Below are 26,927 nucleotides of genomic sequence, written 5' to 3'. Positions count from 1 at the left end.
TTATGTATTTGCATAAAATATCACTCAACCAGTCCTTAATGTAGGAGTATCTAAAATCAATCAACAAATAATTACTGAAAATCAACATAACTCATCCTAAAGTCAGAGCTATTGTTACTCTTAAGAGTCTCCAAATGATTAAAGAAATACAACTACATATACATGTATATCTATCTATCTATATAAATGTAGTTGTAAGATAAAAGGAAAATTGGAACAGGGCTGGTTTCAATAGAATTTTCATGATGTGAAATAGTTCCATAGGTTTGACTAACAAGAAGTCTGTATCAAGGAATTGAAGCCTGAGATGTATTCATTCATTTATTCAACACATATTTATTGTGTGTCTACCCTGTGAAAGGTATTACCTAGGTGGTAGAGATATAACAGGGAATAAAATAGCTCTCATGGAGCCATGTTCTGTGAATTTTATGTTCGAGTGGGAGCAGTGGGCAAAAGAAAAATTTAAAATAAAGTTATATATGCTGTTAAATGGTGACAGGTGCTAAGGAGAAAAATAAAGCAAGAAAAGGAATAGCTGAGTGAGGGAGAGGAGGAAGAGGTCAGAATTCTAAATGGAGGGTAGGGGTTCTAGTAAGCCCTCACTGAGAAGGTAAAGTTTAAGCAAAGACTTGAAAGAGGTAAGAGAGTCATACATATGGATAACTAAAAAAGAACACTCCAGACAGTGAATAGCCAGTTCCCTCTGAAGATAAGATCAGAGGGGTAAAAGTTCAGATCTTGTATGACCTTGTAAAGACAAGGGCTTTTACTGTGATTGAAATGAAAAGCCATTGAAGGTTTTCAGCTCAGGATGTTACGTGGCTTAATTTTTTTTAAAAGATTATTCTAGCTGTTGAATGAGGGTAGAAAAGGAAAGAAGCAGAAATAAAAGTCAGGAGACTATTTCAAAAATCCAAGCAAGAGATGACAATTGTGGCAGACAATCCCTAAAATGACTCTCAATGATTCTTGACTCCTGGTGTTTACAGTTTTGTTTAATCTCCCCCTCTTGAGTGTAAAACCCTGGGATTTGCTTCTAACCAAGAAAATATCACAAAGGTGAGAAAGATGTTATCCCATAATGAGATTAAATTGTATGGCAAAGGTGATAGGAGATCACTACTGTAATTACATTACCATATATATAAGATTCATCTCGCTAGCAGAGCCCCTGGGGACATGGCCCCTCACTAGTCTTGAAGAAGTGAGCTGCCTTGCAGGAAATAGCCATGTCATAAGAGCCCTTGTAGCAAGAATCAACAGGAGGCCTCAATTGCTGAGGACAGCCTTCAGCAGTAACTGAACAACCTGAGTGTACTTTAAAGAAAATCTTTCCCCTGTCCAGCCTCGGAAAAGACTGCTACCGCCAAAGCCAATTCCTGTTCTGAAACCCAAAGAAGTGAAATTGTGAAACAGACAATCTAGTAAAGCTATGCTCAGACTTCTGACCTACAAAACTGTGAGATAATACATGTATGTAGTTTTAAGCTACAAGTTTAGTGGTAATTTGTGATGAAACAATAAAATTAACACAGCAGTGGTTCAGATTAGGGTGGTACCAGTGGTTTGAAAGTAAAGACAAAATTTAATAATTGATACAACAATAAAAGTTAAGATAGACTCCAAGGATTTTCACCTAGACAACAGAAAAGAAAAAGCTATTTACTAAGATGGGGAGACCTATGGAAGAGCAAGTTTGAAGGAGATAGCATCAATGGTCTATCTTCGGACAATTTAATTTTGAGATGCATGAAGATGGAAGTGGGAATAGGAAGTTGCATCCATCATTCTGAAACTCAATACAAATAAGAAGCCAGATATATACTTTTGGATATACATATATGGTATACAGTGACTACCTGAGATCAATGATATCTCAAAGTTGTGGGTGGAGAGAAATCAAAAATATCTCAAAGCGAGATCATGATTTCTCAAAGCTGTGTTTGGAGAGAGATATTGTAAGACAGAAAACTAACAGGAGAAAAAGAAGTCATTCAAAAGAGGGCACACAGCATAAGCAAAAGCTTGGAGGGAGGAATAAGCCAAAGAGGCTCTTGGTGACTTAAAGGCAGTCAGCATATTTCACTCATTTTCAAGAACCTAACAAAGCATGTGGAAACCAGAAAACCCTAAAAATGACAGGAGGCTAGTAAGAAAGGCACATGAAGCCAGCAAAATAAAATTGTCTTTAATGGGAAGTGGGAGGATGGAAGGAGAGATTAGTGACTTTCCTTCTGAGATATCTGACTTGAAAATGGCTTGTGTATCTTCTTGCAGTGTGAGAGAATTCCTCTGAAACTAAAGTGGAAGGAGTCTTGCGAAAGCCTAGTTTGGAATGAGTAGGTGCCTTAAGTTCTAGGCTCAGCTACAGGGGAACGTGATGATTATAAAGCAATCTCAAATTCATTCTGGCAGAAGGGTTGGGGTGGGGAGTAGATTTGTAGCTCAAAGATAGAAAGTAGGTTAACAAAAGAAAGTGTTCAGGTCAACTAATGGATCATGGTGCTTCCCGGATATTTTTAAAGTTTTATATTAGACTCGTTTCTTACATAAAAGTGCTTTTACCCAACAACTCTAAGTACTGTGTGTTTTCCGTATTGTGCCAGAGGTGTTGTGGATGATATTAAAAAGAAAAAAGTAGAATAATAGTTATTGCTCTCATAAATCTGTATCAGCTAGATAAAAAGAAAAAAGCATACCTACAGCAAAAAAAAAAAAAAAACAGAAAGGAATCAGGAGTCAGCACTTACGCATATTTTGGAAGGATTATTAAAGTTCATAAAAAAGATAATATCTTAATACTACTATAAGTTATTTAGAAGGTAATTTTATCAACACTTCCAATAAGTTACCCTGCTATAAACTGCTATGCCTTAAACTAAATGATATGTGTACATATCACATATATACAGTGGGTATATGTATGACATACCTTTTTAAAGATATAGGGTATAAAAAGAAGGTTTTGATCAATTTCACTGAAATACTAGATAACTAAGTATCAGGAATAACATGAATTGAGTGCTTACATATACAATGGGTATATGTATGATATACCTTTTTATAGATATAAGGTATAAAAAAGGTTTTGATCAATTTCACTGAGATACTAGATAACTAAGTATCAGGAGTAACATGAATTGAGTGCCTATTACGTGTTCAGAACTTTATGTTCAAACAGCTACTAAATGGCAGTACAGAGCTGAATACAGGCTGTAGGATCTAAAACATGGCTTTCTCCTTTCAGCTCTGTTGTCTCTGCCTCAGTGCTCCTTCCATTTCACTCTGCTTGTATCAATCAGATTGACTAATTTATACATTCACACTACTCACTTTAGAGAAATCCTAAAAATAAAAATAAAAAAAAGTCACCGTGACAAATGACAATTTAGCAGGACCACTGGAAGTTTTTCCAAATGTTGTTATGAGATAAATTACATACCAAAATAATGTACTGCCAGGTACATTTCTCTCTTGCTACTTGAATGGATGTAATAATGTACTTGGTTCTTTCCACCTCTGATTTATTGATGGCATGAGATTTGTCATTTTATTTTGGTGAAATTATATCTCTAGAGGGAATTTTCAATGGATAAAGTTAATTCGAGTTATCCTGAACTTCCAGCAAGTCTGGGAGATTTTTAGAAAAGACGAACACTGTCAACCAATGAGTCAAGAAACTATATATTTTAGTTTGAATTTTTGAAAGCACAGGAAAAGGCAATTCAAAAAGCTCTTGATACTAAAAAGAACACTCAGAGGTTAAATGCCCATCAAGTATATCACCAGAAAACTTGGGGCAAATGCACAGTTGTTACTTTAAACCTCGGTTAAATTGAAAGAAATAACATCTGTGCTCTCCTATTAAGAAACCGTGTAAACACAAAGATTTAGAAACATAGGTAATTTTATCAACAAAACTATGAATGCTTTATCATACCTTTGTGTGGATAGGATTTAGTCGAAGAGTCCACTGTGTGATCATCCCAGCATCTAAGCTTTGTAAACACCTAGTTCTTTAAATGAATTCTTTCACCTTTCGGCCAGACATTGGACACTGTATACACAGACACAGAGTATATTTACGCTTACTGAGATCTAAGCAGACTAACAGGCATACTTCCATTCAATCTCTCTAATGTGAGGAACACACATAATTACATTCTCCTAGCTAAAACAAAATGTTCCCTTCCTAAATATGGCCTTTATAAGAGACTGCACTCCATGAATTTGCTCCTTCTTCTTGATAGCATACCTTACTCCTTACCAGGGTCTTATTAATAACAATAAAACTAATATAATAAACTGTATTATGTGTTATAATTGCTTTTTCTCATGTAATATCCACAAAAACCTTATAAATTTGGAATTTACATCTGATTTTAAAGATGACCAACTAAGGTACAAAGATGAACATTAACTGGCCCTAATAGAAGCAGAGCTGGATTTTTAAAAATTTTTATTTGTAATTAATAATAAATGTATATATTTATGGGGTAAAGTGTGACATTTTGATATATATTTACAATGTGGAATGATTAAATCAGGCTAATTAACAAATCCATCACCTCATATAGTTAACATTTTTTTCATGTTGAAAACATTTAAGATCCACTCATTTTAGCATTTTGGAAACAGGCAAGGCCGGGTACGGTGGCTCACGCCTGTAATCCCAGCACTTTGGGAGGCTGAGGGGGTTGGATCATGAGGTCAAGAGATCGAGACCATCCTGGCCAACATGGTGAAACCCTGTCTCTACTAAAAGTACAAAAATTAGCTGGGCATGGTGGCACGCGCCTGTAGTCCCAGCTGCTCGGGAAGCTGAGGCAGAAGAATTGCTTGAACCCGGGAGCCAGAGGTTGCAGTGAGCCGAGACAGCACCACTGCACTCTAGCCTGGCAACATAGCGAGACTCTGTCATGGAAAAAAAAAAAAAAAAGGCAATGTACTATTCCTTACTATAGTCACCATCCTGTGCAATCAATCACTAAAGCTTATTTCTCCTGTCAAGTTAAAACTCTGTACTCTTTGATCAACGCCTCCCTTTTCCCATCCGCCGCCTCCCTCAGCCTCTGGTAACCATCATTCTACTAGCTACTTCTATGAGTTCCACCTTTTTAGATTCCACACATAAGTGAGATCATGTGGTATTTGTCTTAAGTGCCTGGCTTATTTCACCTAGAATAATATCCTCCAGGTTTATTCATGTTGTCACAAATGACAAGATTTTCTCCTTTGTAAATGGTGACTAGTATTCCATTGTGTATTTATACCACATTTTCTTTGTCCATTTTTCTGATGTTGGACATGTAGTTTGCTTCCACAGCTTGGCTACTGTGAATGTACTGTAAGGAACATGAGATTGTAGTATGTCTCTTTGACATACTGATTTCATATCCTTTGGATATATACACAGTAGAAGGATTGCTAGATCATATGGCAATTCTATTTTTAGTTTTCTGAGGAATCGCCATACTGTTTTTCATAATGGCTGTATTAATTAACATTCCCACCAACAGGGCACAAGATTTCCCTTTTCTCCACATCCTTGCCAGTACTTGTTATTTTTTGTCTTTTTGATAAAGCCCTTCTAACAGGTACGAGGTGATATGTCATTGGGGTTTTAATTTGCATTTCCCTGATGATCATTGTTGATGAGCATTTTTTAATATATCTGCTGGTCATTTTTATGTCTTCTTTTGAGAAGTGTCCATTACCCATTTTTTGATTGGGTTATTTCTTGCTATTGGGTTGTTTGCATTCCTTATATATTTTAGATTTGAACCCCTTATCAGATGTATGGTTTGCAAATATTTTCTCTCAATCAGTGGGTTGTCTCTTTACTCTCCTGATTGTGTTATTTGCTATGCAGAAGGTTTTTAGCTTGATACAATTCCATTTGTTTACTTTTGCTTTTATTGTCTGTGCTTCTGGGGTCAGTGAGCTAGAATTTGAGCCCAGTTCTTACTCCAAAGAAAATGATCTTTTTGGATAGGCACGGTGGCTCACGCCTATAATCCTAGAACTTCAGGAGGCCGAGGTGGGCAGATCCCTTGAGGTCAGGAGTTCAAGACCAGCCTGGCCAACATGCTGAAACCCTATCCCTACTAAAAATATAAATTATAATACATATAAAATATATATATAAATATAATATAAAAATTAGCCAGAAATCACTTGAACCTGAGAGGCAGAGGCTGCAGTGAGCCGATATCATGCCACTACTGCACTCCAGCCTGGGCAACAGAGCAAGATTCTATCTCCAAAAAAAAAAAAAGAAGAAAATTATCTTTTAGTTGCTAGATACTTACACAGCTTTAATGCTTAAAATACTATAGAAATACTATCTGCAAGAAAATATGCCCTGGAAGCTGAGGCTCATAATGTATAATTTCTTTGATAGTGCTTTTCTTATATAATGAGGGAAAACAAAATGCATTTTCTCAATACAATTTAAGAGTATGACGCAAATCTCCCAACTTCTGGCAAGTCCACTTCCCCTCTTCTTCTCAGCTTCATTGTATTTTTGTAACATTCCCTTATTTCAGGGACGATCCCAATAAATAGCTTTTAAGTCATTACTGACCCAATTTTTACCAGAGGCCCCCCAGAATTGAATTCAAATTTAGGCTTAAGTTAAGAAGGAAAAAGAATCTGAAAGAGTTTCTCCATTCCATTCTCTGCTATTTCTCTGCCTTTGACCATAACCTCCAAGTCACTGGCTGCACTGGAAAAAAAAAAAATGAAGATACATGGAGGGAAAGGAAGGGAAAAGTAACAATGAATAGAGGAAGACAGTATTACAGTTTTCAAGAGTTCAGAAATGGATTGCAATTAGAGATTTGGAACCATGAACTGAGAATTTCAGTTGCTTTTATATAAACAATGGCTCTGCTATCGGAATTCAAGAGAGAAAAGAGTTTCCTTACAGTAGGCTAAAGGTCCCAGCCCTCCTCCAATTTGTTTTACATTTTCTACAACCTAAAAGTGTTATTAACTTTTGAGTTGTAGAAAGAGAATAGATGCTTTTAATCACTGACTACTTCAATGAACATAATCTACATTTCTTTTCTCATCCTTTTGATTAGTTTTTTGGGGGATTTGCTCCTCATGCACAAACAACAGAAATAAGATTCAAAACTTGTTCCTCCTAGATAATACCAATAGCAGCCATAAAGAAAGGCAAAATCTGTGATTTTACATTGTATGCTGAGGGATGAAATTAGGTATTACACTGGGGAATGAAAGTAGTAAGCCAGAAAATAAAATGTCCATAATTTAAAAGTAAATACAAGTAAAAGAAAAAAAAAGTGTCACTTGAAAGACACAGGTTTTGATGACAGCATAATTCAACAGATTTAAATAAATATTAAGATGTTCACTTAAACACATAGCCTATTTGTCTAAAAATAGAGAAATATTCTGTCATTCATTTTCCCATTTTAACTGGATGATTTTGAGAATGCAGAGGACTGGATGGAGTCCCCAAATGTTTTTTTTTTTTTTTTTTTTTTTTTTTTTACTTTTTAACCAGATGTTTCAGAATGCAGCCTCTTCTTTCCTCAGTGTGATATTTTGCAGTCCCCTCCTTTCTGCTCTTCTACCCTGTCCCATCTCTAAACTTGTCACTGCTAAACATCTTGTTCTGCAAGTATAATATAGAAAAAAAGAAAGATTTGAATTCTAGCAGAAAGAACTCTTAAGTGCAAAGTTTTTATGAGTAAAGCTTAAATTATTTCTAAAGATACATACTACTGTATCTTAAATAATTGTTAACTCTTATTTAATAAAAATAAAATTAAATGTCAGTGAATTTCTTAGATGATGGAAGAGAGATCAAACCAACTAAAACTGATTTTACCAAACTATACAAATGCCTTTTGTGAAACTGCCATAATACCTGAGACTGTTACACCAGCAGCAACTATGAAAGCCTGTATTTCCAACTGAGACACTTTTCTTCATAAAAAAATGCATTGACTTGTTCCATAGGTCTTAACGATATGGACAGGAGGCAGAGAAATACTGGGTAGATGAGGGCAGTTCACGGGAGGGCTCCACCCTCGAGTCTGGAACTGTGGCCCAAAGTGAGAACTTTACATCCTTGTTTCCCCAATCCAATGTTGCCTTTTCCAAAACCACCCTGGCCCAACTGGCCCCCCATCCTGAACCCATGGAAATCCCAGGCTCCACTGGCAGACGAGCAGCAGAGAAGAAGAGAAGAAAAGAAGCAGCCAGACATCAGAGAGAAGCAGCTTGACTTCAGTGGGATGGCTGGATGGTAGAACTTTGGAGAAGAGCCTGGCCAGGGATGGCCAGACTACAGGGGAAGATCACCTTCCCACTCCATTCCTTTTACACCTCCCCTTCCAGCAGAAAGCTACTTTCATTGGCAGTAAAATCCTCCATATTCACCACCCTTAAATTCATTCCTATGACCTGATTCTTTCTAGGTGCCAAACAAGAGCTTGGGAGTCACAGGTGCAGATGTTTGAGCTGTTTAACACTTAAGCCATTCACAGACAGCAACACTAAAAGAGCACTGTAACATACAATGTCTAGGGCTCAAGAGGTCGCTGGTACCACTTAGACACTGCCGTGGAGCCACAGAAAGTTCTGCTCTTGGCTGTGCCCAGAAGCACTCATCCTGGCTCCTGCAGGCACTCACCTGTGTGCTGTCATGAGTCCCATGAAGGGGTCAGGGAAATATCCTGCATCATTAACACCTACTCTTGCTTTATAAGAATTTATCACAAAGTTTTTCCAAAGTCTAGAATTTGCACCAGGTTGTTGAGTGTTGTTAATTTAGGATACATTTTTGAATAACAGAAAAATAAAAATATCTGAAGAAAATACCTAGCCAAGGCTACTGTCATCAAGTTACAGAATCATGTTTCTATACCAACGAGTAACAAGAAACCAGATAGTAAATCCTGAGTGGTTTTCAAGGGGAAATGATGATAATCATTGTTTAAATGTTTAAAACATTTCCCTGAAAAGTAGTTTAACAAAAAAATCAATTCTGATTTACCAGTTAAAGAATATTCTGTGGATATATAAATGGATATTATGGCCTAATATAATAAAGCCATGGGTATTCACTATTAATGATGCAAATAACTGACAGACTTGCAAAGTTGATACTTCCATATTTATTATTTTAACAATATTTTGTTTTTCTAAGTGAAAAGTAGAAAAAAAAACACATGAAGCCATTTTTTCTAGATAGAAGAAAGTTCATAGGAGAAAAAAGATACAAATACACATAGATGTAAATATAGATACTGATAGATACTGACATAAACATACTAATCCACAAAGCTTTTTGCATTATTAGGCTTGGAGGAGATAAAAGGATATATCAAGGAGGCAAAAGCAAAGGCAAAAAAAGAGAATAAAACCAGAGCAAAAAGTGGTAAGCAAATGTGACAGCCTAAATTGCTCGAAAGACAAGTGCCACTATCACTACTGCAATGAAAACACTGAGCGTTGGTATAGAAGGAAAAAGGGAGCACTGAATGCAAGATTCATGGATTAAGCCAGGAACCCTGGAAGAGGGCTAAAGATTTGTAACATTCCCTGCTGTCAAGCTGAAACAACTGTAAATCCTCTCTGAGGAAAGCTTCCACAATACAGAGTTATAGGATATATATATATATATATATAATTTAAATATCATAACTATATATATAACTTAGATATCATACATATATAACTTAGGTATCATAACTATTATAGCTATTCACAAATATTCACATGACTATTACATACACACAACTATTATAGCTATTCACAATAAAAATCACCCAACATGCAATAACACAAACCAACATAAGTGTGAATCAACAAAAGTACAGGCAACAGTCATAGGTATCCAAGAACTTGAGGTGTGATAATTATCGGCTAGAGATTATAAAATACCTATGTATGAGATATTTAAAGATAAAATAATTGCATTTTTTCAGTGAGCAAGCAACAAGATACTATCAAAAGTGGTTAGAAAAACCTGAAAGAACAACTAAATAGACATTCTAGAAATGAAACAAAATGTATTATTGAAATACAAATATTTAATGGATAGATTAAATCTCAGAATAGGCAAAACTGAAAGAACATTCATGAATTCACCAAAGACATTACTCCAAAAGCAGCACAGAGAGAAAAGCAGATAAAAAATTTGAAAGAGATGTAAGACAATATGGAAGATAGAGAGGAGCTAATGTTTATTAATTCATCTGTCCTATAAACATTCAAAGAACATTCAATAAGTGTCTCTTATGTATTAGGCACTTTCTTGACCCTGAGGGAATGAAGTAGAGAAAAAAAATACAAAGCAGGTAGGAAGTAGGTTGTGGGTCAGATGATTATGGGTGCTATGAAGAAAATTAATAAAGGGAAAGAGGACACTCAGAGTTCCAAAAGAGAGGAGAGCTAGAACAGAAGAGAAGCTACATTTAAAGCAATATTGGCTATAAATTTTCCAGAGATAATGAAAGAAATGAATCCAAAGGTAAGAAAGTATAATCTTTACTAGGCAGAATACATAAAAGTAAATGTGCATGTAGATATGTTGACGTGAAACTACGGAAACTCTATGAGAATATTTTTAAATTAGTAAGAGAGAAAGTATTTTTATCCATGAAATAAAAACAACCAAACTGACAGATTTCTCAACAACAAGAATGGAAACCATATGACATTTAATAATTTATTCAACAAATACTTATTATTTACTATGGCTATGGATAAAAAAGTAAACAAAATAAACAAAAATTCCTGCCCTCCCAGAACTTACATTTTAACAGCTGAAGATTGACAACAAGCAAACTAATAAACAAAATATTTCTTACTGATAAGTGATATGTCGTAACAAAGAAAACGTAAGAGATGGGAAAGAATGACATTGTGGGAAGTGGGAAAGAATGCTAGGAAGGGGTGCACTTTTAATTACAATGTCAGGAAAAGCCTCAAGAACAAAACATTTGATCAAAGCCCTAAAGTGAGGGAGGGAGCTTAGAATTTGTAGCAAAAGTGCTTCATTAAGTTTATTGCCTTGAGTGGAGCAAGACTTGTATTTTCCAAAATCAAAGGAAACTAATGTGTCTGGAACAGAGGGAGACAAAAGGAAAATTTGATAGTCATGAGGTCAAAGAAGAAACATGAGCAGACGGCATATTGTATAAGAACTTGTAATCCATTGCAATAACTTTGCCTTTTACTCTGAGTGAGATATGAAGTCATCAGAGGGTTTTAAATATATAAGTAGTAAGAGGACTGAATAATGGCCCCAATATAAAATGTTATAGACACTTTGGCAGTTTCTTGTAACATTTAACATGCACTTATGCTATGACCTAACAATTTCACTCATAGGGTTTTTCTCAAGACAAATGAAAATATATGTCCATAAAAAGATTTGTACAAGAATGTTCATAGGTGCTTTATGTATAATATTCAAAAACTAGAAACAAGTCAAATGTTCAACAACAGAAGATGGACAAACAATTGTGGTACATCCATACAATAAATATCACTCATAGTACTGAGCAATGAAACAAGAACTAATCTTACCTAAGCATATAATAGGCAACTCTGAAAACAAGAGATAACTTTTTAAAGCAGACTGAGAAAAAAGAAACATTATAAGCAGGAGAAAAAATACATTTTGATTGATTTCTCATCTGAAATAACTGAGGCCAGATGATCACGGAATAGTATCTTTAAATTGCTGGCAGAAAAAAGAGCTGTCAACCTAAAATAACATACACAACAATTTTTTTTTTCAAAAATGAAAGCAAAACAAAGCCATTTTCATATAAAGAAAAGCTTTGTTAGACTTTGTTATCAGGACATACCCAATACATCCAGAGTATAAGAAAACCTAAAGGATGTACTTCAGACTAAACAGAAATAATACAAGATGGTAACAAGGGTACACAAAAAATAACGATGAACACTATGAATGATGAATATGTTAGAAAATATAAAGAAGACTTTTTTATTTATTTATTGAAAGAGAATTGTGTAAAGCAAAAATAGAAACACTATTTTTACATATTAACATGTAGAGGTAAAATATATAATAATAGCACAAGTGATGTGATTGGAAGGATGGAATTATACTGTTTTCAGGGTACTATAGTATACATAAAGTGTTATAGTATTCAAAGTCAATTGTGACAACTTATGTGTGATACTGTTACCACTAGAGTGACCGCTTAACATTATAAAGAGTATAGTTAAAAGGCATATAGATAAAATCAGTTCTCAGAATTATTTATTTAACTGTAAAGAAAGAAGGAAGAAAAGAAAGAACAAGAATCCTTAGGACAAATAAAAAATAAATAGGAAGATGGTGGCATTACAGACAACTGCATTATATTAAATGTTAAGAAACTAAACATCCCACTTAACATTATCAGATGAAAACAGTATTTTTTAATAAAAAACAAGATGCAAAACAAGATTTTTAAAATAAATACACAAGAAGTTGAAAATGAAAAGAACAGAAAAGATATACTACATCTACCCGCCCTCTTCTTCACACTGAGTATACAGTTATACCAAGACATCTCTGCCTAAAAATAAATTAAATAAAGAGCTGGTGTTATATTTCCAGAGTGTAACTGGAAAGTAATTAGTTCTATAGTTTTCAGATGTTAAAAGTTGCCTTTCTATAGCTAGGACAAAGTATAATTTGCGACTATACTCAAGGTCTATATCTGGTGAGGTATACATAGTTAGTCTTTAATCACTTGTTTATATTTACGCATTACACTTAGTGAGAAATTACAGCCTATTGCCCCTCCCAGCTGTTGATTCCAAGGCTTTATTTCACATTGGACAAACAAGGAGTGGGTTTTCAAATGTTCCTTGTTCATCTTTTGATTGTACCATCCAATATTAGATATGGCCTTTTGTGCTATCCATGAATGAAGATTTGCAATTAACAGTGAACATCCTAGCCAGACAAAGAGTTAGAGGCAGAAATGCCCAATAGATAAATAGGAGACAGTGAAAAACCAGTGATTTTCTTCCACATCATATTATCTTTATCTACAAGGCCAAAAATTAATCATAAAAACAAAAAAAAATAACTTCAAAGACTGAGTCTTTATTCCTGCCACCTTCAGTTGAAAACAGACCTTTCCTCCCATCCATTCTATTATGCCAAAAAAAACACGGGAGCCCCAAAGAGATAAATCATGGGGAAAAAGTTGGACCAGGTCACTGGCTCATAATTTTTCATTTCAGAATACATCTGAATGCAAGATGAGGAGCTTAAAATCAAATTGACATATAATAAAAAAAATCAGAAGTTAATTTCCAGTTTAATTAAAGGTATAATATGCAATATAAGCCCACATGTAATCCAAAAAAATTATGAACTATTTTGCTTTTCTGCATTTTCGAAATCCTGATGTGACAGAATTATTACATTGAAAAATTCCTAAAGACAGAAGATAGATTTAGAAATAAAACACAAGATAAAAATATAATTGGCCCATGTAGTTCAACACAGTTCATTTGGTGATCAGAACTAAATATCTTCAAAGAGAGAAATATAATCATCATAGAAGTGACATAAAGTGAAAAGTATATTTATGCAAATGAATGTATAAATGCATTCCCATTATTGATTACTGTGAATTTTTATGAAATTCAAAAATCCTATGTAAGAAGCTGCTTAATTCTTTATTGGAAAGTTCACTACAGTCAGCAATTCCAACGCAATTCTTCCAGATGATTAGGAACATGTCTCTTAAAATTTCTTAGCTTTAATTTCCACATATGAAAACAAATGTACGAAGTTAGATGATCCGTAAGTTTTTTGTTCAAGGCGCTCTGATATGTACTTAACACAAAAGGTAGAATTTATGTTTCCAAGACAAAATATTTTCCTACTGTTATTAAAGACAACATTTAATTTATGAAATACTTTACATTTGTTAAAGTACTTTAACATATATTACCTCATTGGATTCTCACAACCAACCAGCAATAAGTGTTACTCTAAATCTGAGACTTGGAAAAAGCAATGACTTGTTCAATCACTGGAACTTTAACCTAAGACACCTCATTATAAGCCAATTTTGGCAAATGTAGAATATTGAAAATCCAGCTTAATATTACACAAACACACACGATTCAAACAGTTCATTCTCAAGCATCTATGGACACCTTCCAAAATGCCGTGGTCATTCTGAGTTCTGTAGTATAAGAATGCTTGACTTCTCATGATCATTTCTAGCTTAAAGAAATGCAACTCAAGAGAAGTAACATATAAATATTAAACAAATGTGAACAAGTCCCTGTTTCTTGGTTAGCAGTATTCATTGAATTTTTTAGCTCAATGTAAACTGACATTACCAATTTTCTCATGGGCTGAATTGTCCCATCCTTCCCCAAGACTTAAATGTTGAAGTCTTAACCCCCATTACCTCAGAATGTGACTGTATTTGGAGATAGCGTCTTTAAATAGGTAATGAAGTTAAAATAAGGTCATTAGAGTAGGCCCTAATCCAATACGACTGTTGTCCCTATAAGAAGAGGAGATTAGGATACAAATATATACAGAAGGAAGACCATGTGAAGATACAGGGAAGATGACCATCTGCAAGCCAAGGACAGAGCCCTCAGAGGAAACCAGCCCTGCTAACACCTTGATAACCAACACTACTAGGTGCAAGAATTATGAGAAAATAGATTTATATTATTTAAGCCACCCAAACTGTAGTACTTTATTATGGTTGCCCTAGCAAACAAAATCCTATCTTCTTGTAATTTGCTGCTGCTCCTGCTGCCATTGTTGAAATTAATGTCCACAGAGCACAAATGACCTACTCAAAGTAACAAAGCAAGTTACTGGAAGAGCTGGACTGGAACCCAAATCCCTAGAAAACAATCTCATTTTTAAATAAAAATCCAATGTATGAGAGAGAAAAAAAAAAAACGAATTGATACAAGAGTTAAAAAGAAATTACTTAGGCAGATAGTGAGGGTATGGAAGTCCTCAGTAAGGTTTTCCTTGTAACGAAAACCACCCCAAATCATTTTCCTTTCTAACAAAGAGCAGCCTGTAAAATTGAGCTGCAGACATAGATGCCAGCAGTTGTGCCAATCACGTTCAAAATGGCGGCTCTATCTTGCCTTCTCTGTCTGCCACGTGTACAGTAAGGAGCAGACAAGATGGGGCCTGCCAAATGGAGAGTTCATTTGCATAATAAGATTAGGGTGGCGCTACCAGCCTTCCCTGCAGACTATGTAAACATCATACCTGATCAAACCAATCTATGAGCCCAATGTAAATCAGACACTGCCTCCTCTAGCTGGACTATAAAATCAGGGGCCTCCACCACCAGTTGGTCTTTCCTCTCCAAAGTCCCCTCTCTCTCAATAAAGAGAGAGCTGTTTTGCTTTCTCTTTCTTCTGCTTATTAAACCTCAGCTCCTAAACTCCTTGTGTGTGTCCATGTCCTAAATTTTCCTGGTGCGAGATGACGAACCCCGGATTTATACCCCAGACAACAGAGCTGCTTCAGAATGATGAGCTGAATGAAGGGAAAAAATGTTTTTTTGTGTGTGAAACTCCTGAAGATATTCCTAGTAATCCACAGAGCACCATCTGAAAATCAGTGCATTTAAAAGGCTGACATATTACACAGACATTAGTAGAGAAGTTGTGAAATAAGTTGGTTTTGAATCTTCCCTTTAGACTTCAGGTAATAAGCCACCTATTATTACAGAAAATCAACACACATAGGATGAGAAATATTTTCTGTAGTTGGTGAAACAAGATAAAGAGGTTTAATTATAGCACTGAAGGTAGAAAAGTAACCAACAGAGAAACTAATACATTTTACAACTACACCAGGAAGAAAAAGGAGAGGGGGTGAAAGAGGATATGGTTAAGCTAAACCTTCAGCAGAATAGAGTAGGAAGCTTAATGTCTCAACACAGAAACAGCTACATAAACATTTACTAACCAGGTGAAAGTAACCACCAGAAGAAACCAGAAATAGCCAGAAATTATTGACTATGGAGCTACGGGAGCAGAGATGAAGAGGCATGAGCAGGAAACTGTATTTTCATTATAAGCACTCCTGCAGTAGTAATTGTTGTAGTAGTTGTAGTAGTGAAAGAGAGAGAGAGTGTGAGTGTGTGTGTGTAAGTGTGTGGGTGGGGAGAGAGGGAGGGACAGATTTTCTCTTTAAAGCAAAGAGGAAGAAAAGCTTTCATAGAGTTAATTCCTCTTTCCATATCCAACAAAGGGAATAGTAAAGTCTATTAGTATGCACACACAGAAATGTAATTCCAAAAAAAAATACCATTAAGGACAAAAATTACTAATCTGTTCCATGTTGACTTCTATAATATTAAGCTACTACAGAACCAATCAAGCGCCTTCCCAGTCTTCCCTAAAAAAAGTTTTACCAAGGCAGAGAATTCCACTCTTTGCCTGCTGGGAATAAAGTCAAATCAGATCTATCCCTTGCTGTCACCCCTGAACCTCCCTCCTCCTACAGTGGAAAAAAAAAATGTTTTAAAAACACACAAATGAAGCACTTTATATACTAAGGTGGAATCTGCCTGTCCTCTGGTGGAAGACATTAAACTTCTATAGAATTCAATCTTGGTGCTAGAAATTCAATTCCAGACCACTCTATCATTTATTTTACTTCCCTGGACTGTTGAAGAATTGAAACAAAGTATGTATTTTGTTTTTCCCCTAAATATGAAGGCCCCAAAAATTGGCAATTTTTCTCTCTAAAAAGGAAGTCATGAAGGATGTATTAAAAATCATAAGATAACCCAAAAATCTATCTTCCTTTAAGGATATTAAGATCAACTATAAAAAGCTCTCTTGAAAATTACATCCTAAAACATAAAATCATATAACTTTGATCAATTTTGTCATAAACTGGCAGAATAGAAAGTTCCTTTTAATAACAATTGCTTCTCTAGAATAATGTCTACATTCAATAGAATGTAGAAGTTGTTACATTTCAATGTCAAGTCTCAGTTAAGGATGATAGCTACATTTGCCAAAACAACGCATAACATCTAAGGCTGATGCATCTTGAATTCACAATAATATTGAAGGAAAAATAGGTAGGTTATTTTTAAACTAGAAAACTAACAGCATCATTAATCTAGTTAGATCTACGTAATTAAGAGTTGCCAATATGCACTGCAAGTTTGGTTTATGGCAAAAAAAACAAACAAAACAAACACAAAACACGTGCTCTCTTCGGCCTTGATACATAAGGAAAACATATGCATTGTCCAGTCATAATCCACTGTATTGCAATTGTCTAAGCAGTGTCTTTTCCACAGGGACATTTCCATTCTTCTTTCTGAAGCACTGCCAATTTCGTGGAACTATTTGGATGTTTCACTCCATTACTTTCAAAGCCACCAAGTTTATATGATCCAAAGTAATTTAGAAACACCTTAGAGTCATTGGAAATTTTAAATCTTAAGTATGTCTCTAAAGTGGTGAGTTCTTTTATTATTTTTATTTTTAATTGACAAATAATAATGATACATATTTATGGGGTACAATGTGATATTTTGATACATGCATATAATGTGTATTGATCAAATCAGGATAATTAGCATATCTGTCACCTCAAATATTTATCCCTTCTTTGTGGTGGGAACACTGAAAATCCTTTCTTCTACCTATTTTGAGATATACACTACCTTATTTTTTGCTACTGTCACCCTACTATGCAATAGGACACCAGAACTTATTCTTCCTTCCTAATTGTAAATTTGTACCCATTGACAAACCTCTCTCCACCCTCCTATTCCCCTCCCTAGTTTTCATTAACCTGTTCCATTCACTACTTCTATAAGAGCAACATTTTTAGATTCCACCTAAGAGTCAGAACATGCAGTATTTGTCTGTGTCTGGCTTATTTCACTTAACAAACTTAATGTCCTCTAACAACAACAACAACAACAAATGTAGTGCTTAATGTCCAAAAAATATGGACAGCGCGCTCATGAAGATTCTAACTTCTCATTTAGACACAAATTCTGAAATGGTTTCCAGTAGAAACTGGGTTCTCAATTCCTGGCTGGAACAAAAAACGTCCACCAATGCCATCAAGCAAAATAAGTAGGTCTCTTTTTGGACCTTTTGAGTGTAATGACTAAATTCTCAAACACTGCAGAAATTACTTGTTTTTTTATGGAAAGGTCACTGCTTAGTATATATGACATACACATCACTCCCAAAACTTGACCTTACTGCCATTGTTACATGTTTTGATTCAAACAGGCTTTGCTTCAAGCGAATACCTACCTAATTAAACATCTCTGATCTAGGGATATTAGCTGTAGAGTAGACATTTCTTCTGAAACATGGAACTTAAAGGAGAAATAACCAGTTGGGTCACATCATTATATCAATTCTCATAAAAGCTAGAAAGCAATTATATAGTTTCTTGATTGTGCTGCAGCAAAGACAGTATCAGGATAATTACATAAGACTTCAGTAGATGCCTTTTTTTTTTTTTTTTTTTTTAGAATTCTTCATCCCACCATTCAACTGAAGAAAAAAACTCTTAGTTTGTTACTAGATATGAAAGTGGAAAGAAATTTTCACTATCAGATAAAAAGCTTAATGTAGGCTATAGATGCAGGTTCAGAAAACATGACAATATTCCTTAAGAGAGATTTATTGCCTTTTTGAGTTACTTCCAATGATTTTTCCTGTCTACACACCTATGCTTCTTGCTGCACCACAATATTCTATTTTCTATTTGGATACTTATATTTACCATCTGCCTACTACTAACTCATCTTTAATACATTTTTTATGGATTTTTAGGGTGACCTTAGCAGACCATGCCTTTATTTCTTGCTTTAAGATGAACACTCCTTTCAAGTAATCTCTAAAGATTCAGGCCAAGGTCAGCTTCTCCAATGCTAGCACAAATAGGAAAATAAATTGCAGGTTATGTTACAAGCAAGTTTAGGTTTTATACTTCTATCTATAAAATAGTGCCATAATATTGATATGGCTGATATTTAAAATATTATTAAATAATTTGACTTCCGTGATTGGAGAATAGTATTAATTCATTACAACTGAATATGTACGACTTTTTAAACACTATTTCTTATCTAAGAAGATGACTTAGACAATGCTTGGAGAGTAGCAGAATAGTAATATAAAGCACAGCATTAAGTAAGAGCTTGTTAAATGTTATTGAATAAATAGTAATGATTCTACTGGATATTTTTTTAAACCAAAAGCCTGCTCAAAAAGGAAAGAACAGATTTTGGTGGCTACAAAGCCTGATCCAAACTTGAGCTCACCTAAAATAGAAATATATCCTGTGACTTTTGCACACTCACAGGATAATGACTCTTCACGTGGACACAGATGACCTTAAAACACTGTAAGAAGCACCTGTTTAATGAACAAAAATAAATTTGATAGTTTTTATTAGCAATTATTGGAAAAGCCCTTAGTACTCATCTCATCCATTCTTACCCTCACAGTAACACTCTACCTCCCCCAAACTGACTGTGGTCTACTGGGTCTGTCTGAACACCTCCAACAACAAGGAAGTCACTTCCTGCCATTAGCCCATTCAATTTGGACAAGTGCATTCTTTCTTTCTTGACTCTCAAATCTACCTTCAACTGAGTTGACTGCATTTATTTAAGTTTTGGTCTCAAGACTTTTGTAGTTAGCTAAATTCCATGACACTTTTTTACATAAATTCTTATATCATCTAGTCTCTTGGGTCTACTTGTGAAATTTAGTGTGAAACTGCTTTGTCCCCCAGTGTATTTTAGGTCCATGTTATAAATTTACAATATATTTTCATTGTGAAATATTTTAAATATACAAAAAAGCCTAAAATAAGAAAAATAAATATTCGTGTACCAACAAACATTAATAATTTTCGTGTTTTCTGTGTTTACTTTAAATATTAAAACAAAGCACATCAGGGCAAAACAACAAGGAAAATCTTCACAAATACTGTTGAATCACTTTGTGTGACCTTCCCAAATCCTATCTCCTTCCCTCTCTCCCCAGAAGTAACCACCATATTTAGTTTACTCTGAATCATTTCTCTGCATGTTATAATTTTACTCATACGTATGTTTACACCCATAAACAACAGAGTAATAGTTAATAGCTTTTAAATTTCCTATACATGATTTTCTTTTTCTCCATACATGTGGTATATACATATATATTATATATAATATATAATATGTATATATAATATATTATATATATATATACACCTCACTCTCTGCAACTTGCTTTACTCTCCTTAACTTCCAAAGTGTGTCTGGGTTGATACATATGTCTCCAGTTAATTCATTTTAACCACTGAATAACAACAACAACCAAAAGCATGCTGCAATGAGAACTGTATACTTGGGACACATAGGAAAGTTTCTCTACAGTATAAACCAAGACGTGAAGTTACTTGGCTGTAGGAAAGTGGCATCTTCAACAATTAGCACACCAAAGGGATTGAATCAATTTATATACATTCCAGTGGTGTATATTACGCCCCCATTGGTTCACTTTCTTGACAACACTTAGTATAATACTTTAGACTTTGTGGCAATCTAGTGGGAATTATATTTCATTGTGGTTTTATTTTCATTTCCCTAATTACCAACAAGGCTGAGTGCCTTTGCTTACGGTCCTTGGCATTTCAATGCTGTTTGTCTGTGAGCTGCCTGTTTATATGATTTGTCTTTTTTTTTCATCTTGAGTTTCTAGTCTATGTCACTTTTTAAATTTTTACTTTGTATATTCTGACACAAATCATTAAAACCTCCTCAAATTTTGTCTTATTACTTTATTCATAGTCACGCAGACATTTTTAGTGCTAATGTAGTTGAATGTATGAATATTATCCTTTATTGTTTGTGCCTACTGTGTCTAGCATAAAAAATTTTTCCCTGCTGTGGGTTCAAAAAAATTATCTTTGCTTTCTTCTAAAACATAAAATTATGGTTTTCACTTTTATGTTTTTAATCTTCTTGGGACATAGCCTTGTGTATATGGGATAGAAACCATATTTCTTTTTTTATCCAAAAAGCTAAGCTTTGTCCCTGTATCATTTATTAAATACTTCAGTCTTTCTCTGTTGATTTATAATGTCACCCCTGTCATTTGTTGTATTTTCATATTTTAGTGATTCATTTGAGGACTCTCTATTATGCTCCATTATTCTATTTAATTCTTGAAATAAAACCACACTTTTTACACACTGTATAATTGCTTTATTTTATAATTGGCTTTGACGCCTGGTAGGAAAGAACCCTCATCATGTTCCTCTCCTTCAAAATTGCCTTAATCATGCTTGGCTTTTTGCTCTTCAATGCACATTTCAGGATTGGTTTGTCCAGCAAAATTGCTACTGAGGTTTAGACAGAAATCGCATTAAATTTATAGGTTAATTAAGTGAAAATTCACATTATGTGACCCTGTACAGGACAATGTTACACCTTTGTATTCCACTTAATCACACTGTAAAACCTTCAATAACATTTCATATTTGTTTCAATGAAAACCTTGAATAATTTTCTTGGATTTACTTCCAGTTATTTAGCTCTTTGTTCTGCAGACACATGGAAAGAATACATATTCTGTACATATGGGTTACAGAAGTTTAAATATATTTTAGATTAAGCTTGTGTTTTCTTGTTCAAACATTCTCAATCCTTTTAATTTTTTTAATGGTTTGCCTCCGAATTTCATAGAAGCATATTAAATTATCCCACTCTGATTGTTGATTTTTCAAATTTACCTTGCACTTCTGTCCATGAGGGCAGGAATTTTTGGCTCTTTGTTCACTTTTCCTCCCCAGTGTTCAGAGTGATACTCAGCATCTAATAGACATTAAACAAATAATTGTTGAAAAACAATTGTTTTATATTCTTGGTAAATGTTTTTATTAAGATGCAGCATCCTTTTTTATTCCTGTACATGATTTTTGCCTTAAATTTTATTTTGTCTGATATTAGTTTTGACACAATAGCTTTATTTTAACTTGTACTTCTTGATCTATTCTTTCCCCCCGATTCCTTTAGGTTCAAACTTTCTGTGTGGTTTTGTTTTAGGTCTTTCTTTTGTTAGTATTGTACAGTAGGATATTTTGAAATCATATCTGATAATCTCTGTATTTTAATGGGCTGATATTTGCCTCACTGACTTATGTAATAACATCCTAATTTATCTTCTGTTTATCAACCTTTCTTTTTGCTTGTTTTTATTTGCCCTTTTTATTTCCTCTACTGGAATTCATAAATGCATCATATTATCCCTTTGTTGGTAGCATGCTACGGATTATATATCTATCCTTTCAGTAATTATCTATTTTTTTTCAAATTTTTATTGTGGTAAAGTACATATAACATAAACTTTAACAACCTGAACTATTTTTAGGTGTACAATTCAGTGATATTAAGTACATTCATATTATTATACAACCACCACTACCACCCATTTCTAGAATTCTTTTCATCTTGCAAAACTGAAACTCTATGACCACTAAACAATAACTTTCTATTCACCTCACCTTAGCCCCTGTCAACTATCATTCTATTTTCTGTCTTTATAAATTTGATTACTGTAGGTACCTTATAAAAGTGGAATCATACAGTATTGCCTTTTTGTGACTGGTTTATTTGACTTAGCATAATCTCCTCAAGGTTGGTTCATCCATTTGCAGCATGTGTCTGAATTTTCTTCCTTTTAAAGGCTGAACAATGTTCCATTGTTATGTACATCTCACATTTTGCTTATCCGTTCATCTGTTGATGGACACTTGGGTTGTTTCCACCTTTTAGCTATTGTAAATTATACTGCTATGAATATAGGTATACAAATACCTTGCGACTCTGCTGTTGATTCCTGGAGGTATATACCCAGAAGTGAAATTGCTGGATCATATAGTCATTTTATGTAATTATTTAAGGAACCACCATACTGTTTTCCATAGCAGTTGCACCGTTTTACCCTCCCAATGACAGTATAAAAGAGTTCCAATTTCTCCAAATCCTCACCAGCATTTTTTTAATAGTAGCCATACTAATAGGTGTGAGGTAGTAATTGTCCTCAAATTTTTAGCACTCATACTTAAGCACAAATTGTTATAACAAAGCAAAGATGATTCTAAATGTTCACCTCATCCTAAACATGTCACAGATCCAAGAACAGTTTAACTACCCAGTGAAGTTATTCTCTTTTCTCCTTTAATTCCTTTCCAGTATTTTACCCTTATTTTTGAAAGGTTATTTTATAATCAATATACATTTTATGTATTAATTGTTGAGCTAATGACATTTTTCTCCTAAAGTAGTTTTAATAGAAGTTTGAACTCTCAATTGTTATAGGTCTGAAAGTAATTCCTAAATGATAGTATAGCTGAAAATAAAATTCTAGGTTGAACTCCAACTTACTGCAGCACTTTGAAGCCACTGCTCTGCTTTTTCTAGTAACTACTGGTGTTGAGAAGAAGTCAGCTGTCTATCTAAGTGGCATTCATTTGAAGTAAATGTATCTTGTCTTTCTGCGTTCTTTCAAGAGTTTCTTTTTGTTATTAACATTCTTTAGTTTCACAATAATCTGTCAAGTTATAGATTTATTTTATTCATCCTGTCAGTCTCAGGACTTATGGATTTTGGTCTGGAAATTTGCAGATTTTTGCCTGAAATATTGATGTTTCACAAGCACTTGCCATTCTCCTCTAAAGCTCCTTTGTCTTCTGCGTCTTCTAACTACTCACTTGTATGCTTTGCCTCTCTGTGGGCTCATTTGAGTGAATTTCTCAGCTTGCCTCTGGTTTGCAAACTCCCTCACCATGTATAGTTTATTTGATTTGTTGCATTTAAAAATATTTCAATGTCATGTTTTTTCATTTTTCATTGTTCCCTTTTACATAAGCATCCATCCTTGATTTTTGTTTTTCTATTTTATAATGTCATGCTTTTTAATGAAAATATTCTTGAAGTATTCTAAATAAACTTATTTTAAATCCATTGTGCTACCATTCGGTAAGAAGAATATCTTTGGGAATGAAATTCTTCTGAGTGTTGATGAGCTTTTAGAGCATTACATTTACTCATGTGTTTTGGAATTTGGGTTTGCACATCTTGAATATCTTGTTTTGAATTTTTTAATGTTATTTTCTCTTTCCATCCTTTTCTGAGTTCCCTGTCTACACTGAGAGGATTTGAAGTTATCACTTTTCAAACCCCCAGGGCCCTCAGATCTTCTAACAAAATTTTGGGGCTCTTCCCATTGTGATGTTAAAAGTGCACATACAGTTAGTGAGCCACCAGGACACAGCTTAGTTTAGTGCCAAATGGGAAACTGTGTGGGATCTTCCTTTTGTCTAGTTCAGCTGCTTGCTTACATCCTGTTATGGACTGAATGTTCACATCTCTCCAAAATTTATTTATTGAAATTCTAACCTCAATGGGATGGCATCAGGAGGTGAGGTCCTTGGCATGAATAGGATTCATGCCCTTATTAGAGCTCTCTTTCTGCTATGTGAAGAAACATGGAGAAGTCAGCAGTCTGCAACCCAGAAGAGGGCTCTCACTAGAGCCCAACCATTCCGGCACCCTAATCTCAGACTCCCGGCCTCCAAAACTGTAATAAATACATTTCTGTTGTTTATAAGCCACCCAGTCTATGGTATTTTGGTATAGCAGCCCGAATTAACTTAGACACATCCAATCCCCATAGAGTGGCAGTCTTTTTGCTAGTTTGTTTGCTATCTCCCAGACTGCTTTCATAAGCCTCCTCACAGACCCTGGATTTAAACAAGGAGTCTTCTTCCGGGCCTCATCCCCATGGAACATTTTTAGTCCCCTTTCTCAAGGGCCAAAAAACCCACAACTTTCTGCTTGAGGTCCCAAGCCAGAAGATGTGTGGTATAGCTACATTTATTATATTCTATTCCTCTTTGTCAGAGGTGTGTGAACCACAGCAACTCCATTTTGAATAGGAGCTGGGTAAAATAAGGCTGAGACCTACTGGGCTGCATTCCCAGATGGTTAGGCATTCTAACTTATAGGATGAGATAGAAGGTCAGAACAAGATACAGGTCATAAAGACCTCACTGATAAAACAGGTTGCAGTAAAGAAGCAGGCTAAAACCCACCAAAACTAAGATGGCAACAAGAATGACCTCTAGTCATCTTCACTGCTACATTCCCACCAGCACCATGACAGTTTACAAATGCCATGGCAACATCAGAAAGTTACCCTATATGGTCTAAAAAGGGAAGGCATAAATAATCCATCCCTTGTTTAGCATATCATCAAGAAATAACCATAAAAATGTGCAACCAGCCACCCTCAGGGCTGCTCTGTCTATGGAGGAGTAGCCATTCTTTTATTCCTTTACTTTCTTAATAAACTTGCTTTCACTTTACTCTACAGACTCACCCTGAATTCTTTCTTGCATGAGATCCAAGAACCCTCTCTTGGGGTCTAGATCAGGACCCCTTTCCTGTAACATCTTCTGTTTCAATCAATGGAGATTCTTTTTGTTGTTGTTGTTAATTAACATTTTTGCTTTGTTTTGTTTTAGTCCAGTAATGCATTGTATTATTTTCTCTTGTCACAGTTTACTATGTGTTTGAAGCACAAGATGCATTACAGCATTAACTCATATTGCCGTCTTGACCAGGAGTCTGTAACATGATGACTGTGAAAGGTGAGCCCACTTTCTCACTTACTGTTTTCCTTCTTGGGTTTTATTTGTATTTAAAATCCATTGGATGAAACTGTGCTGCCAGCTATAAATTTACCAAAATGTGCTCTTGTCATTCCCACAGTACTATACATGTTATTGAGAAAATCATAAGAAATTCTGTCAAATGCTCTACTGATATTTAAATACCTAGATTATTCCACTTCTAAGAAGGAAATGACTTAACTTTGGCCTGAGTTAGTCTTGGTAAATGCCATTGTCAGTTGATAATCTTTTCTAAATTTTCTTGAAAGGGGTATCAACTTTATAAGGCCAATTTGGTAACCATTTAAAAATGATGGAGTAAGTATCATTTATTATGCCAGGAATTCTGCAAGGACTTCTTCTTTGTGGCACCTCTCCCAAATTCTGCAATTCTTTAAAATTAGCAAGTGGTTATTTTCCCACCTCTGCACCTTCACCTTCATAAAACATCCCTCCAAAAAGTATTTATTTGGATCTGAGGAAGTGACTTCATTTAAAAGATCAAGGTGCCCACAGTTATCTGTCTTGAGCTTTCATTTTTTCTTAATTATGTTTGTTTACTCTATACTTGTCCGTTTTAAAGTTATTCTCCTGGATAAGGAAGGACAAAGCATAAAAATTGAATAATTAAGCTTACTCACATGTCTAAACAACATAGTGTTTTCCTTCAAGTGGTATCTTATCCTTTTCTTTAACCTTTTTTCTAGTCTCATCCACACTAAGAGTATCCCAGTCACCCTTCTGCAACTTTGCATTTTCTGTATGCCTCATATACATATATATTTATATGTGCTCAGTCAAGGGCTTCCAAAGGAGTTAAACTGGTTAGTTTTTAATCAACTATTATGTATTCACAATAATTAAAAATAAAAAGAAATATTAAATATTAAAAATCAAGCAAGAGAATTCCGAAAGACTCTCTGCAAGTCATTTTTGACATAAGTAACTATTTCATGACAAAACAGAAGTTCCCAAAATCATGGTATCTATTGTCTTGTATAGACGATGGTTTCCTCATTATAAAATATCTGAGCTTTTGATTTTTAAAACATTTTGAACAAGCCTGACCAAATGGCTAAACCCTTAAAGTCATATACAAGATCCCTTGAAGACATCAAGAAAATTTGTCAAATAACAGAAGCAGTGATGATATCAGTATCTAATACTTGTATGCAATTATCAC

This window comes from Pan paniscus, chromosome 12 (assembly GCF_029289425.2).
Source record: "Pan paniscus chromosome 12, NHGRI_mPanPan1-v2.0_pri, whole genome shotgun sequence".
NCBI classification, from domain to species: Eukaryota; Metazoa; Chordata; class Mammalia; order Primates; family Hominidae; genus Pan; species Pan paniscus.
The sequence above is the reverse complement of the archived record's forward strand: the minus strand, read 5'-3'. Positions refer to the sequence as shown.